Raw genomic sequence first — 17308 nt, forward strand, 5'->3', positions numbered from 1 at the left:
CTGAAAAAGAGGCCACAGGCCCCCAATTTACTCGCAGTGAGAGGCCCAGGGGAGTGGGCTCACTGGAGTCAGGATTTTATTTTCTGAGTGTTTGGAATGGACAATGAGCTGGAGCTCAGTTTTCCAGCTGGTCTGAGGAAGGTCTGAAATCAGATTTACATTTAGATATCTGTAAGGACAATAAAGTTTACATTATGTTTTTAAAATAAAATCAGAATGCTGGAAATACTCAGTTCTGAAGAAGAATCATATTGGATTGGAAATGTTAACTCTGTTTCTCTTCACAGAAGCTGCCAAACCTGCTGAGGATTTCCATAAATTTCTGTTTTTATTTCAGATTTCCAGCACCCATAGTATTTTGTTTTTATTATAGTTTTTAAAATTTTGTTGTGTAACAAGTTAAGGTAAAATAATTGTTACCGTTTAAATGTACAAATCAATTACATGCATTTGTGTAACTGAGAATTGGCTGTTCAGGAGCAATGTCAGACAGTACTTCTTCGCAAAAATATATTTGAAATCTGGAACTCTGTTGAGGTTAGAAGAGTTTAAATTTAAAATCTGAGATTGCTCGATGTTTCTGAAGAGAATCAAAGAGAATGTTTAACATACAAATCAGGCACTGCATACTGGAGCTCAATGCCTGAGGTTGGACTGATTCTGGTTTTGTTTTGAAGATGGTGTAGGTTTCCTGTTTGCTCTGTAGATTATCTCCTTGCCTGTAGGTTATTTGATGGAGATGAAGTGCAGTATTGTGGTGAGTGAAAGGGAGGAGGGATGGTGCCATATGTTAAGACATGGCAGATGACGTGTGCCAGGCGGACCAAATTCACAACAGAAACTTGGTAACATAAGAACATAAAAACTAGGAGCAGGAGTGGGCAATTCAGACCCTCGAGCCTGCCCCGCTATTCAACACGTTCATGGCTGATCTATCACAATTTGTATTTATTACGAGGAGATGTGTTTTTTTAATTCATTCATGGGATATGGGTGTCACTGGCTAGTGACACCAGCATTTATTGCCCATCCCTAATTGCCCTTTTTCAGAGAGTAATAAAGAGGCAACCACACCACTGTGGGTCTGGAGTCACATGTAGGCCAGACCAGGTAAGGATGGCAGACTTCCTTACCTAAAGGACATTAGTGAACCAGATGGGCTTTTACAACAATCAATAATAGTTTCATAGTCATTATTAAACTTTTAATTCCAGACTTTTATTGAATTCAAATTCCACCATCTGCTGTGGCACACTTCAGACCCGGGTCTCTGGGTAACTAGTCCAGCTAGTCCAGTTCTGAATTCAGAAGTAATGAGTCCACTAAGACCTTTAGAGATTTAAAAAAATTATATTAAAATATTTATTAAAATAAAGCATTTCAAGCACATACATAAGACTACAATTACTTAATACTATTACGTTTCCTAAAATTCTTAATTAATCTGTCTCCCAGTTACACACCACCTTTAAGACAACAGTCCAAAATAGATTTTAGATTTAAAAAAACACATTAACACAGTACCCACTTGACAGTGGAATTCCAAATAGCTTTCTCCAACTTTAGTTACTGGACACAACAGGCTTGTGCACAAATGGATGGAGGCTTCTTAAAGGTTGTTCCACACGCTCCTGTCATATCTTACATGACCCTCAACATAGTCTTTCATTCTCCTTATATACATTTCTCGCTCTTTAGTATGAAAGTTCCAGTTTTCCATATGTCTTTGCAACTGTACCTTTCCCATAATATAAAAACTTTCATGTTGCCAATATTGTCAGTAACCTTTGGGAAAAATAAACACACTCCTTAGCTTTGCTTATCTGGCTGGTAGCAAACAGACTGACATCCCTTTTAAATCCAAACAATCCCTTCACATGTCTAAAAATACAAATTCCCTTCACATTTTACATGCTAAAATAGCATCCATGTTTACTCAATAGCATTTCTCGTACATTTTGACACTTAGCTTATTTTGATAATTTCAAGCTTGCAGTCTACCTGACTCCAAATATAATTAAATCACACAGACAGGACCATCTACCCTCACACACATATACCTACTTTACAACAAACCAGCACAATATTGTGAAAATTATTATACTTTTGTAACAGATAACACAATCTTGTTCGACCACAGCCTTCACTGAAATAGGATAGTGGTTCTTTTAACAAAATCACCAAACATGGAAAAGTTGGATAGTTGGCAGTTGAGTAGGAAAAGGGCTGATGGAGCAGGAGCTGGGTCTCAAAGACAAGGTGAGCACTGAAGGGCATGAGGGGAGATTGGAAAGAAACTGGAGAAAGATGTGAGTTCAGGTCTTGGCAAGGGGCAGTTTTAGAGACAGTTTGGATCAGTGGGCTTAGTAGAAGGGAGGAAAGCAGCAGAGTCAACTGATCAGATTGCCCCAATCTTAGTGACAAGGAAGCACCAAGAGCTCCTCGCACTTGTTGGAGGTGAGGATGGAGGAGAGAGCAGAGAGAAAGAACACTTCAAAAGGAATTAACTTAGTTTAGTTTAGAGATATTAAAAAGATTCAACATGGTTTCTGTGGGTTTCTTTGACTTTTATGCAGAAAATTAGCTCCAATTACAGGACTGGAGTTTATTAACATCAGCAGAAACAGAACCCAATGAACACATTTCAGTCCTGAATATGCTTCACAGCAAAGTCCAGTCTCTGTAGTAACTTGTGAACTTGCTGGTATCTCAGCAGGGTGGAGGACTGAGTGAATCCCTTCTGGTACATGGAACAGATTAACAACCTCCCCCCATTGTGAATTTGTTGGTGTTTCTGTAGGTAGGATGAATGAGTGAATCCCTTTCCACACTGGAGCAGGTGAATGGCCTGTCCCTATTGTGAAAGCGTTGGTGTCTCAGCAGGTCTGATGAATGAGTGAATGCTTTCCCAAATTCAGAGCAGGTAAATGGCTGCTCCCCAGTGCGAATTTATTGATGTTTCCGCAGGTCAGTTGAACAAATGAATCCTTTCTCACACTCGGAGCAGGTAAATGGCCTCTCTCCAGTGAACTCACTGATACCTCACCAAGTTAGTTGAATTAATGAATCCCTTACCACACTTGGAGCAGGTGAACGGCCTCTCCCCAGTGTGAATGCACTGGTGTGTCAACAGGGTGGATAACTGAGTAAGTCCCTTCCCACACACTGAACAGGTGAATGGTCTCTCCTCGGTATGACTGCGTCAATGAATTTCCAGCTCAAATGGAGATATGAATTTCTTCCCACAGTGCCCACAATTCCACGGTTTCTCCATGGTGTCATGTCCCTGTGTTTCTTCAGATTGGACCATCAGTTGCAGCCTCATTCACACACACAACATGTGTACAGCTTCTCCCCAATGTTAATGGTGTGATTTTTTTTCAGCTGTGGAACTGGTTAAAGTTCTTTCCAGTCAGTTCACACTCTCACTCAGGAGTGCGTGAATGTCTTGCTGCTTTTCCAGAGACACTGATGTTTGAAATGTTCTCTCACAGACAGAACTTTTCCTTCCACATTCAAAGGCTGATGATATTCAGGTCCTGATGAATCGAGTGACTCTGTCAGGTCTCAGTGTGATGTTTGTTATGACTTTCCCATCTGTAAATCTTCCCCTTCTAACTCCCTGTAAAAAGAGTTCAGAAAACTCTTCACTTTAAATGCGGGATAGAAATTCTGAAGAAGCCTTCCAGCTCCAGCACCCGCACAACGCATCCATCAGTCACAGCCCAGCTCCGCCCCTCATTTATTCCGAAAAAAACAAAAAAACTGCGGATGCTGGAAATCCAAAACAAAAACAGAATTACCTGGAAAAACTCAGTAGGTCTGGCAGCATCGGCGGAGAAGAAAAGAGTTGACGTTTCGAGTCCTCATGACCCTTCGACAGAACTTGAGTTCGAGTCCAGGAAAGAGCTGAAATATAAGCTGGTTTAAGGTGTGTGTGTGGGGGGCGGAGAGATAGAGAGACAGAGAGGTGGAGGGGGTTGGTGTGGTTGTAGCGACAAACAAGCAGTGATAGAAGCAGATCATCAAAAGATGTCAACAACAATAGTACAATAGAACACATAGGTGTTAAAGTTAAAGTTGGTGATATTATCTAAACGAATGTGCTAATTAAGAATGGATGGTAGGGCACTCAAGGTATAGCTCTAGTGGGTTTTTTTTTAACCCACTAGAGCTATACCTTGAGTGCCCTACCATCCATTCTTAATTAGCACATTCGTTTAGATAATATCACCAACTTTAACTTTAACACCTATGTGTTCTATTGTACTATTGTTGTTGACATCTTTTGATGATCTGCTTCTATCACTGCTTGTTTGTCGCTACAACCACACCAACCCCCTCCACCTCTCTGTCTCTCTATCTCTCCGCCCCCCACACACACACCTTAAACCAGCTTATATTTCAGCTCTTTCCTGGACTCGAACTCAAGTTCTGTCGAAGGGTCATGAGGACTCGAAACGTCAACTCTTTTCTTCTCCGCCGATGCTGCCAGACCTGCTGAGTTTTTCCAGGTAATTCTGTTTTTGTTTCCTCATTTATTCCGATTGGTTGGAGGGCCAGCCAATCCCGCTCGGACCTCCAGGCCCACCTCTTCCTATTGGTTCGGCTCTGGCGTCAATCAGCCGGGCATTGTGAGGTGTCAGGTAAGAGGTCACTGTCGGGAGCGGGTTAATAAACCCCGGGCGGGTGGGTGAGGTTTACAAATCCCGAGTGCGGCCCCAGAGCCGAATATTAAACAATGAACATTCTCCACTCTCACTATCCGCCGCTTCCGGCTCCTCTCCGGGTACAACCTCAAAAAGACCAGGGTCTCGGAGCATGCGCGATCCATCCACCAACCCGCGGCAGAGTGAGCGGTTTCGTCTCAGCACGGGATTGTGGGTAACCAGGTCGCCATTAGCGACATGATCTCAATTTATCTGTCTCAATCTGGGCAACTGAGGGTGAGGTTCTGCTGACGTAGGGATTGTAAAATAAAAAATATCAATGTCTTTCTCCTAGCATCCGCATCCTGCAATCTTGGCAATGAACCTGTTTCATTAGGTCTGTAAAAGAGGTGAGGGTGCAGGAGACAGGGGAAAAGCAGAGCACTTGAAAAGGAACTAACTTGTGTTAGAGATATTAAAAAAGACTCAAAAGACTGTGTTTAACAAAAGCTGATTTATTTGAGTTTTATCCAGAATATTACCGATAGTTGGGCTTGAGTTTATTAAAATCAGCAGAAACAGGCCAGAGTTAAGTCTTGGATGTGACAATCACATTCACTGGTGACTCAGGACATGGGACAAAAAAACAAATCCATTCCCACATTCACACCAGGTACACGACCTCTCCCCAGTGTATATTTGCTAGTGTAATGAGTTCAGGTGAATAGTGAACACACTGCCGCAGTGAAAACACCTGAGTGGTCTGTCATCAGTGAGAATAAGTTGATGGAACATCAGTTTCTGGGAACCTGCATAACACTTCCTGCAGTCTGGGAATTTAAAAGGCCTTCCATCAGTATGAACATGCGGGTGTTCCAATAGGATGGCTGAGCGAATTTCTTCCCTCACTCAGGGAGGTGAATGGCCTCTCCTTCGTGTGAACTCGCTGGTGTTTCAGCAGGTTGGATGACCGAATGAATTCCTTCCCACACTCAGTGCAGGTGAATTGCCTTTCCCCAGTGTGAACCTTCTGGTGTCTCAGCAGGTTGGTTGAATTAATAAATCCCTTCCCACACTTGGGACAAGTGAACAGCCTCTCCCCAGTGTGAACTTGCTGATGTGTCAGTAGGTCGGATGACTGAGTGAATCCCTTTCCACACTCAGAACAGGTGAATGGTCCTCCCCAGTGTGAATTCGCCAGTGTACAATGAGGACAGATGATTGCCTGAACCCAATCCCACAGTGAGAGCACCTGAATGGTCTCTCATCTGTGTGAATACGTTGATGGTACATCAGTTCCCCGGAACTTTTATAGCACTTTCCACAGTCTGGACATTTAAAAGGTCTCTCATCAGTGTGAACTCGCTGTTGTGTGTGCAGGTGGGACAACTGAATGAATCCTTTCCCGCACCGGGAGCAGGTGAAAGGTCTCTCCCCAGAGTGAATTCGCTGGTGTAACAGCAAGTCGGATGACTGAGTGAATCCCTTCCCACACTCAGAACAGGTGAATGGCCTCTCCCCAGTGTGAAGTCGCTGATGTTTCAGCAGGTGGGATGACTGAGTGAAACCCTTTCCGCAATCAGCGCAGGTGAACAGCAGAGGCCTGAGTGACTGCACTGGTGTTTCTGCAGATGGGATGACTGAATGAATCCCTTCCCACAGTTGGAGCAGGTAAACGGTTTCTCCCCAGTGTGAGCTCTCTGGTGTATCAGGAAGTGCGATGACTGAGTGAATCCCTTCCCACACTCAGAGCAGGTGAATGCTCTCTCCCCAGTGTGACTGTGCTGGTGTGCCAGCATAGTGGATGACTGGGTGGATCCCTTCCCATATTTGGAGCAGATGAATGGCCTCTCTCCAGTGTGACTATGCCGATGAGTTTCTCGCCTAACTGGATAATCAAATCCCTTCCCACAGTCCCCACATTTCCACGGCTTCTCCCCATTCTGACTGCATTTATGCTTTGAAAGGCCAGATGATCAACTGAAGTCTCGTCCACATACAGAACACGTGTACCGTTTCTCACTGCTGTGAATGGTGCTTTTGCCTTCCATGTTCAAAATCTGAAGATATTCGAGTTATGATAAAATTGGTGGCTCCATCAGATCCTGATGTGATGTTTGGATTCATTTTTCCAACTCCAAATCCTCCCCTTCGAATATCTTGTGAAATTGATTTAAAACAGTAAAAAGGGAGTGAAAGAGAACCCACAAAAACACAAAGGCAAGGTTGTGAACTCGAGCTGAAGGAATCTGGTAATTATGTGGTGCCAGCACTAGGAAAAAGTGACCTTGAAAACTACTGGATTGTGAAAAGAACCCAACTGGTTTATTCACATCCTTTGGGAAGGGGAACCTGCCACCAGGTCTGGGCCAACACAAAACTCTGGCCTCTATGGGAGGAGAGAGAAGAGAGAGGGATGGAAGAGGCAGGATGCTGAGAAGGATTTTATATACCTGAAACTCAAATGGAACTTTGACAGAATCTCCCAAACACTCAACCTTCACCACCTAGAAGGCCAAGGTAGCAGGTGTATGTGAACATCATTACCTGCAAGTTCCCCTCCAACTCATACATCATCCTGGCTTGTCTGTCCTGGCCAGTACTGGATGAGCAGAAATTTACTCCACTTAAATATTGGGAAGACCAAAGCCATTGTCTTCAGTACCCATAACAAACTCCACTCCCTCGGCACTAACTTCATCCCTCCCCCTGGCACTTGTCTGAGGCTGAAGTTCACAACTTTGGTGTAATATTTGATCCTGAGATGAGCTTCCAACCACATATCTGCACCATCATCAAGACCTCAGTAACATCGCCTGACTCCGCCTTAGTCTCAGCTCATCTGCTGATAGAACACTCATACATTCCTTTATTATTTCTAGACTTAACTATCCTAACAGCCTCCCACGTCAACCTCCCTGTAATCTTTAGGTGATCCAAAACACTGCTGCCCGTGTGCTTACTCGCACCAAGTCTTGTTCACCCACCAGCCCTGTGTTCGCTGACCTACTAAAGCTCTGGGTTAAGAAGCATCTAAATTTTAAAATTTTCATCCTTGTTTACCGGCATGGCTATGATGATCCCTCCCTCTTCCAGCCAGACAACCTTCGAAATCTCTGCAGCTCATCTAATTCCGGCCACTTGAATATTCCTAATTTGAATTGCTCCATCAGTGTTGGCTGTTCTTTCAGTTACCCAGGTCCCAAGCTCTGGAATTTCCTTCCTAACTCTCTGCTGCTCTCTCCCTCACTTTCCTCCTTTGAGACACTCCTTACAAGTGCAATATAAATATAAATTGTTGTTGATCTGGACATATATCATTGCTCCTTCATTGTCACTAGTAAGTAACCTGTAACTCCTTGTCTAACAGCATTGTGGGAGCACCTTCACCAGGTTGTTGAGGTTCAAGAAGGTCAAACATCATCTTATCCATAGGCAACTGAGAATTGGTAATATCTGCTGCTGGTCTTGTTAGTGACACCCAAATCCCAAGAATACATTTTTAAAATATGCACTTGTAAAATAGGTTGAAAACATCTACAGAACTACCTGCTCCTAAAACAATATCCTTTTACATTGTAGGCAGTGTCTGTTTGGCAAGCTGTTCTCTCCTAGGATGTACTTCCCTTGACAATTTTATACTGGAAATTGCTGGGCTTGACTAGGTTCCAAAGTGCTCGGGGTTAAACCCAGCAGTTTCTCCTCCATCTCCACTCCAGCTAAACTAATGCAACCAAGGCTTTCAAAAGGGAATTGGAGAGAATAGAATTGCTGGGCTAGAAGGACATGATAGGGGAATGGGATGAGCTGATTGCTCTTGCAAAGAGCCAGCACAGCCACAATGGGCTAAATGGCCTCCTTCAGTATTGTAATCATACTATGAAAAGGAATTAATGTTAATGAGTTACAGGAAATAAAAACGGAGCAGTATTTGGTGGACGATATAAGCTCAGAAGTGGAAGAGAAATAATCTCTAATGGAGGAAAAATAATTCCTGACCACAGAAAGATAAAACTGGTAAATCAGTGGTGAATAGGCAGGGGATATGCAGATGTGAAAACCTGATTTAGACACAGTTGGCAGAGATAACAGTAAATTACCAAACATAACTAACATACCACATTATTAGAGGCAGAGGAAGCTAGACAATGGCAGACAGGTGATTGGGGAGGGCAGATATGAAGCAGAGCAATAAATGAGAATGGATTCAAATCCTCAATAAAGGAACCACACCAGCCCCTGTGTCATGGAACCAGAGCACAGCTCTAAAAGCTCTAAACTGTAGATGCATGTTCAATAATACCTCTGAAACAAGTTCACATTTAGAATCTACTGGAGCCTGCAACTGAAAAGCTAATCGGGAGCACTGGAGTCAGAGAAAAATCTGTCAGTCTTTGAATCTTCTAACTTGCTGCAAAATGAAATTACATAAGTCATAAGTTCAGATGTGGTTAGAAATTCAGGAGAGACAAACATTTCTCTTGGTTTCAGTTTGCTGTGTGCAAATCCTCTCCTGCTAACTCCCTGTAAAAGGAGTTTCCAAAATCCATCCCTGTCAGCCCAAGATAGAAATTTATAACATCACCTCCTGCTTCCTGGCCCAACGTAACTTAGGCAGAGACATACTAGCATTGGAAGCATTCAGAAAAATTTCATGAGGCTGATTCCTGGGATGAGGGGGTTTGTCTTATGAGGAAATGTTGAACAAGTTGGGTCGATAGTCACTGGAGTTTCGGAGAATGAGAGGTGATCTTACTGAAATATGTAAGATTCTGAGGGGGCTTGACAGGATGGATCAAAAAGATTGCTTCCACTCATGGGGAAATCTAGAACCAACAGGCACGGTTAAAAAGTAAGGGTTCTCCTGTTTAATGCTAGGATGAGGAGAAATTTCTTCTGAGGGTTGTCAGTCTCTGGAAATATTTTCCCCACAGTGAGTGAGCAATGGAGGCTGTTCATTGAACATACTCAATCCTGACTTAAACAGATTTTTGATCTACAAGATCACGGGTTATATGGGGGTGGGGGGGAGGGGGGGGTGATACAAGAAAGTGGAGTTAAGGCCACAGTCTGATCGACCATGATCTTATTGAATGGCGGAGCATGCTCGATGGGCCAAATGGCCGACTGCGAATTCTGATGTTCTTATTCTTATGTTGTTCGGCCGGCCGCGCATTACCCCCCTGAAGATGGCGACCGTTAACCTGGGCCTGTCACCAACCCTTGTGGGCAGAATGACAATAAAACAAACGTGTCAATGATTTTCTCTCCTGGTCACGGGGACCCTGAGGCCCCGCCTACTGTCTGTTTCGTCACCGAGATGTCCGCGCATGCGTTCCAGTCCCCGCTGAACCAAGCTCGCGGCTGGGCTTGTTCCCGGGGAAAAGAAACCGAGACCCGCAAACGTGGGACTTGCAGGGCCTTACTCGGGCCCTGCGGCCTACACCAGGTGTTTACGAAGCCTCCCCGCTGCTCGGCTCCTGGCTCCATTCCTCCCCTCCCTGCCCACCCCGACTCGCCGGCTCCATTCCTCCCCTCGCTTTCCCGACCTGTTCCGCCCGCTCTCACCCATTTCCGATCACGTCGGTCACCCTCGCACGGCTCTGAGCAAAGTGACACTGCGCATGCTCCTGGAAGTCCAGCACTGCACCTGCGCACTGGACTCCTGTAGAGTGAATAGGGCACATTCACAGCTGCAGGGAATGTTGGGTGACAGCAGCGCCATTGGAATATCGAAACGCACAACGGAAAATAATATTGGTACGCAATAGAGATAAAATAATAAAAAGCAAATTCTTGTAAATTTGCGCCCTGCCCTGTTCCGTACCCAAAGTGTCTTAAACGGCTGCTCTCCTGTGGGAAAATGCTGAGCTTTTAAATCTTTTCCCACTGGTTCCCCTTTCACTGCTCCCCAGAAACTGCTGATTCTGGCTGGGTTCAAACCCACTGGTTCCGCTCTCTTACTCGGCCTATCCCCAGATACTGAATATTCACTGTTTTATAGAATGATGCAGCACAGATGGAAACCATTCGGTCCATCATACCTGTGCTGGTTGTTTGGAAGATCTAGCCAATTAATTCCACAGATCTGTTGGCACTGTCACATCCATGTATATCTGCTGTAAAAATGCAGGAGATGAATGGAGAAGGCTTTCCAGGTGGATGCTTCTCAGACATACTCGCCCCTGTGGAAAGATCGATTGACCAGTGTACTGGGCTGGCATTAAGGGTTCACTGAAATAAAAACAGAGAGTGTGGGAAAACTCAGTAGGTCTGGCAGCACCTGTGGAGAGAGACACAGGGTTGACTTATCGAGTCCATATGGCTCTTCTTCAGATCCACCCTATTTCTACCTCACTTCAGTCCTGAAGAAGAGTCATACTGGACTCTAAACATTAACTCTGTTTCTTTCTCCATAGATGCTGTCAGAGAATCCTCCAAAGACACCCAAGAAGCTTGACAACATCCAAGACAAAGCAGTCCGCTTGATTGACACCTCTTCCACCAACATTCACTCCCTCCACCACTGCATAGTGACAGCAGTGTGTATCATTTATAAGGTGCACTGCAGAAACTCAGCAAGGCTCCTTAGATACCTCCTTTCAAACCCACGACCACAACCATCTAGAAGGACAAGGGTATTAGACACATGGGTACACCACAACCTGGAATATCCCCTCCAAGCCATCCATCATCCTGACCTGGAAATATATCGCTGCTCCTTCACTGTCACTGGGTCAAAATCCTTTCCTAACAGCACTGTGGGTGTACCTACATCACATGGACTGCAGCGGTTCAAGAAAACTGTTCACCACCACCTTCTGAAGGGCGACTAGGGATGGACAATAAATGCTGGCCTGGCCAGCGATGCCCACCTCCCTTGAATGAATGAATATGCTGCTGCATTTTTCCAGAACCTGATCTTATTTCTGTTCTGTGGCATCCACAATATGTTGCTCTTGTTTACGTGTTCACTAGTTAGTTAAGCACGAAGAGTACTTCATAAAGTTTAATTCAATAACCCTATACATCCCACAGGCCACAGTGGCATAATTAATAAAAGGCCAAGTTAAGGGAGTATCCTGGTGTGATAGAGCAGAAGAATTATGGAGTTACAAAGCCAAGGTTTTAATATCCCGTAACCTCACAATCACCAATTGACTGGTATGTTGCAGTATGAAAGAACCACACATACATGTCAGGTGAAGGAGGCCGTGTCCAATGGACCTGTAAAAGGTACACCACTGTTAGATGCACTGGTGTTTATGTGGATTGGTCTCGGTTTTATGAACAAAGACTGTAACAGACTGTTGCTGTGTCTTTGATTCCCCATGACAGCTGTAGCATCCTTATTAAATACCCACCACAATACTTAGCCCAGAAATGTGAGGTTATTATCATCACAGTCCTTCAAACCGTCACTGAGACAATTGGCAACTATTCTCAAAGCTCCTTTGCTTGTAACTCACTCAGAGAAAACCTACCTCTCTGGCAAAACAAAACACAGAAATGAAACCACTTCAAACTCTGAATGACTTGAGATTTTTTTTATTCATTCATGGGCTGTGGGCTTCGCTGGCTGGGCTTGCATTTATTGCCCATCACTAATTGCCATGGAGAAGATGGTGGGGAGCTGCCTTATTGAACCACTGCAGTCCATGTGATGTAGGTACACCCGCAGTGCTGTTAGGGGCAGAGTTCCAGGATTGTGACCCAGCGACAGTGAAGGAACAATGATGTATTTACAATTCTGGATAGTGAGTGGCTTGGTGGGTGTTGGGGGGTGGTTGGGGGGGGCGAATTTCTAGGTGGTGCAGTTCCCATCCATCTGCTGCCCTCGTCCTCCCAAATGGTAGTGGTCGTGGGTTTGGAAGATGCTGTCAAAGGAGCCTTGGTGACTTCCTGCAGTTCATCTTGTAGATGATGCACAGTGCTGCTAGTGTATGTCAGTGGTGTAGGGAGTGAATGTTTGTAGATGTGGTGCCGATTAAGTGGCCTGCTTTGTCCTGGATGGTGTCAAGTTTCTTGAGTGCTGTGGGAGCTGCACTCATTCAGGCAAGAGGGGAGTATTCCATCACACTCCTGACTTGTGCCTTGTAGATGGTGAACAGGCTCTGTGAAGTCAGGGGGTGAGTTAGTCATTGCATGATTCCTAGCCTCTGACCTGCTCTTGTAGCCATAGCATTTATATGGCTAGTCCAGTTCAGTTTCTGATCAATGGTATCCCCCAGGATGCTGATAGTGGGGAATTCAGTGATCGTAATGCCTTTGAACATTAAAGGGTGATGGTTGGATTCTCTCTTGTTGGAGATGATCCATTGCTTGTCACTTGTGTGGTGCAAATATTACTTACCACTTGTCAGCCCAAGCCTGGATATTGTCTTGCTGCATTTGGACATGGACTGCTTCAGTATCTGAGAAATCGTGAATGGTGCTGAACGTTGCACAATCATCAGCGAACATCCCCACTTCTGACATTATGCTGGAAGGAAGGTCATTGATGAAGCAGCTGAAGATGGTTAGGCTGAGGACACTACCCTGAGGAATTCCTGTAGTGAAGCCCTGAAACTGAGATGACTGACCTCCAACAACCACAACGATCTTCCTTTGTGCTCGGTGTGGCTCCAACTAGTGGAGAGTTTTCCCTTGATTCACATTGACTCCAGTTTTGCAAGGGCTCCTTAACACCAAAATCTGTCAACTGCAGCCTTGATGTCAAGGGCGGTCACTCACACCTCACCTCGGGAATTCAGCTCTTTTGTCCATGTTTGAACCAAGACTGTAATGAAGTCAGGAGCTGAGTGGCCTGGGCAGAACCCAAACTGGACGTCAGTAAGCAGGTTATTGCTAAGCTAGTGCCACTTGATAGCACTGTTGATGTCAATTACTTTACTGAGGGTCGAGTAATTGGCTGGGTTGGATTTGTCCTGCTTTTTGTGTACAAGACATAATAGGGCAACATTCCACATAGCCGGGTAGATGCCAGTGTTGTTGTTGTGCTGGAACAGCTTGGCTAGGGGCACAGCAAGATCTGGAGCACAAGTCTTCGGTACTATTGCCGGAATATTGTCAGGGTCCATAGTGCCTTCAGCCGCTTCTTGATATCACGTGGAGTGAATCAAATTGACAGAAGACTGGCATCCGTGATGCTGGGGACCTCTGGAGGAAGCTGAGATGGATCATCCACTTGGCACTTCTGGCTGAAGATTGTAGCAAATGCCTCAGCCCTTTCTTTAACATTGATGTGCTAGGCTCCTCCATCATTGAGGATGGGGATATTTGTGGAGCCTCCTCCTCCAGTGAGTTGTTTATTTGTCCACCACCATTCATGACTGGATGTGGCAGGACTGCAGAGCTTAGATCTGATCCGTTGGTTGTGGGATTGCTTAGCCCTGTCTATCACTTGCTGCTTATGCTGTTTGGCACACAAGTAGTCCTGTTTTATAGCTTCACCAAGTTGACACCTCATTTTTAGGTATGCCTGGTGCTGCTCCTGGCACTCTCTCCTGCACACTTCATTGAACCAGGATTGATCCCCTGACATTATGGTAATGGTAGAGTAGGGGATATGCCGGGCTATAAGGTTACAGATTGTGTTTGAGTACAATTCTGCTGCTGCTGATGGCCCTCAGCACTCCATGGATGCCCAGACTTGAGTTGCTAGGTCTGTTCAAAATCTATCTGATTTAGCACAATGGTAGTGGCACATAACATGATGGAGCGCATTCTCAAAGTGAAGGCAGGCCTTCATCTCCACAATGACTCTGCCGTGATCACTCCTATCAATATTGTCATGGACAGATGCATTTGCAGCAGGCAGGTTGGTAAGGGTGAGGCCAGGTATGTTTTTCACTCTTGTTCTCTCACCACCTGCCCCAGACCCAAACTAACAGGTATGTCATTTAGGCCTCGACCAGTAGTGGTGTTACCGAAGCACTCTTGGTAATGGACTCACTCAGAGTACATTCTGCACCCTTACCGACCTCAGTGCTTCCTTAAAGCGGTGTTCAACATGGAGGAGCACTGATTCATCAGCTGAGGGAGTGCTGTACGTTGTAATCAGCAGGAGGCTTCCTTGCCCATGTTTGACCTGATGTCATAAAACTTCATGGGGTCCAAAGTTGATGGCAACTTGGGAGTCTAGGGCAACTCCCTCCTGACTACCTCTACTGGGTCTGTCCTGCTGTTGGGACAGGACATACCTAGGGATGGTGATGGTGGTGTCTGGGACATTATCTGCAAGGCATGATTCTGTGAGGATGACTCTGTCATGCTGTTGCTTGACTAGTCTGTGAGACAGCTCTCCCAATTTTGGCACTAGCCCGCAGATGTTAGTAAGGAAGACATTGTCATTTCCAGTGCCTATGTCGATCCTGGGTGGTCTGTCTGGCTTCATTCCTTTTTTGTGACTTTGTAGTGGTTTGTTACAACTGAGTTGCTTGCTAGGCCATTTCAGAGGGCATGTAAGAGTCAAACACATTGCTGTGGGTCCAGAGTCACGTGTAGGCCAGACCAGGTAAGGACAACAGATTTTCTTCCCTCAAGGGCATTAATGAATCTGATGGGTTTTTACAACAATCAACAATGGTTTCATGGCCATCATTAGGCTTTATTTCCAGATTTTTATTGAATTGAAATTCCACCATCTGCCATGGCAGGATTTGAACCAGGGCCTCCAGAGCATTTCCCTGGGTCTCTGGATTACCAGTCCAACGACAAAACCACTGGCATTGTCCACAATGTTGCTGGTAAGTGTCCAGGACAAGTTGATATTTGCAAGGTGATGGGACATCAGCAGCAGCAGTTAGTGAAGAGGTTGATGGTAATAACCAGGCAGACTGATTCACCAGGAAATCTGCACCAGAGGGGATTCCATGGGATCCACCCAAATCACAGTTGTTGGCACCAGTATGACAGACTCTAGTTAAACCTGATTTAAAAGCTTGTCAGGACCCTGACCCTGATGTGACTGTGGTCAAAGAAGCTGTACACCATAGGAAAGAGTTTCCCTCATTCCTCACAGCAAGTAAGGACTCACATGTCCTCCATCATGAGATTTTCCATCACAAGGATGGCCTTGTTGGACTTGGGTCACACATCGATGCCTTTGAAAAGAATTAATTTTGTCTATGGATCAAATTGGGGCACTTCAGCTTTTTCAAGTCCTCGATATGTTACATAATTACTATCGGTGGCTGAGGATGCATCAGGATGGCCATCACCACCTGAGGCTGTGTCCAAATTAATCCAGACCTGTGAAATAAATGGTCCCATTGGACACAGCCATCTGAATGATGCCCTCTGGGAAACACTGCAGATTAATTATACAGGCCCACTGCCCACAGTAAAAACAAGGGACTGGTATACCCTGGAAGTTATAGATATGTTGAATGGCCTCTCCCCAGTTTGAACTCGCTGGTTAACCAGAAAGTCGGTTGAATGAATGAATCCCTTCCCCCACTCGGAGCAGGTGAACAGCCTCTGCCCACTGTGAATGGTGTGTCAGCAACTGATACCTGCTTTTAAAACTCTCTGCTGGATTGAAGCTTTCCCCGTCTGTAAAAATGATGCAGTCACTACAGCTAAAATCTTTTGGGAACCAGATGGGGCTTTCTGAAAAGGATAGAGTGATAATGTTTCTTATTTTACAGCAGAAGTAATACAGCAGCTCTGTCATCTCGTGGGTGTGGAACCATATTTCCAAACCCACCTACCACCCAGAACCCTGTGCAGTGGCCAAGATCTTAAATCACTCTGGAGAAATGACACTAAAAAAAGCTGTCATGAAGGGAGCTGATGATATGGTCAAGGCCAATGACTGGGTCACTTGCCTTGCCTGGTATCTCAATGACCATTCACTCCACTCCTGTTCACTCCCCCGGTCACAGCCTATTACAGCTCGGCCAATCCAGATTGTAAATCCTCCCTTCCGGGATCCCACTCCCCATTGCTACTCGACAGACTCAGGACCAGTTTCTCCAGAACCTCCACATCCTCCCTGCCACAGGCAGTGGGGAAGATGGTGCTGCCCATCTCAACACCTCCAGGGAGAAACGCCCTACCCATTACATTAACTGTTCAATTGGAGATGAAGTGATATTAAAAGTATTGTTAAACGGGGGGGGGGGCTGGGTGGGTTACTTGGGAAGGTCCATATGATGTTCTACATAAATTGGGAAAAACAAGTCTTAGATTAAGTATTCAGTAACAAAAGAAAGAAACACAATATCTGTGTTACCATGGAGATCAGTGTCAACAGTAAAAACTGAAAAGGTCAGATAACCAGATGGAGAATAAATACTGTGTTTGATTTTATCCAACAGGGACAAGATGTGGATGGTCATCATGCTCCTGGCCTGTGCCCAGGCTGAAGTTCTGTTCCTGCCGTATGATCCTACCCCAGATTGTCCTTTTTGAGCTCCAGCGAGGTGATGTTAAACACTCTGGTGGGAAAGACAAAAATTGACAACAATGTATTTAAAGACAAAAATTGACAACAATGTATTTAAAACAAAGCTGAGTTATTTGATATACAACCAGAATATGAACCTTCAGTTCAGTTACTAACATCAGCAGAAAGAAATGCCAAACTTTCAGAATGAACAGGGTTCAGTCCTGGATGTGATTAACAACAGCAGAATCCAACACCTGCAGTCAAT

The 17308-nt window shown here is 45.0% G+C and overlaps 1 pseudogene; it reads right to left on the reverse strand.

The window, feature by feature from the left end:
* Positions 1-5655: 5655 nt before the first annotated feature.
* LOC121270273 lies at positions 5656-10139 on the reverse strand (annotated as a pseudogene).
* Between the last annotated feature and the right edge of the window lie 7169 nt (positions 10140-17308).

The sequence above is a fragment of the Carcharodon carcharias genome, chromosome 27, assembly GCF_017639515.1.
Source record: "Carcharodon carcharias isolate sCarCar2 chromosome 27, sCarCar2.pri, whole genome shotgun sequence".
Lineage (NCBI taxonomy): Eukaryota > Metazoa > Chordata > Chondrichthyes > Lamniformes > Lamnidae > Carcharodon > Carcharodon carcharias.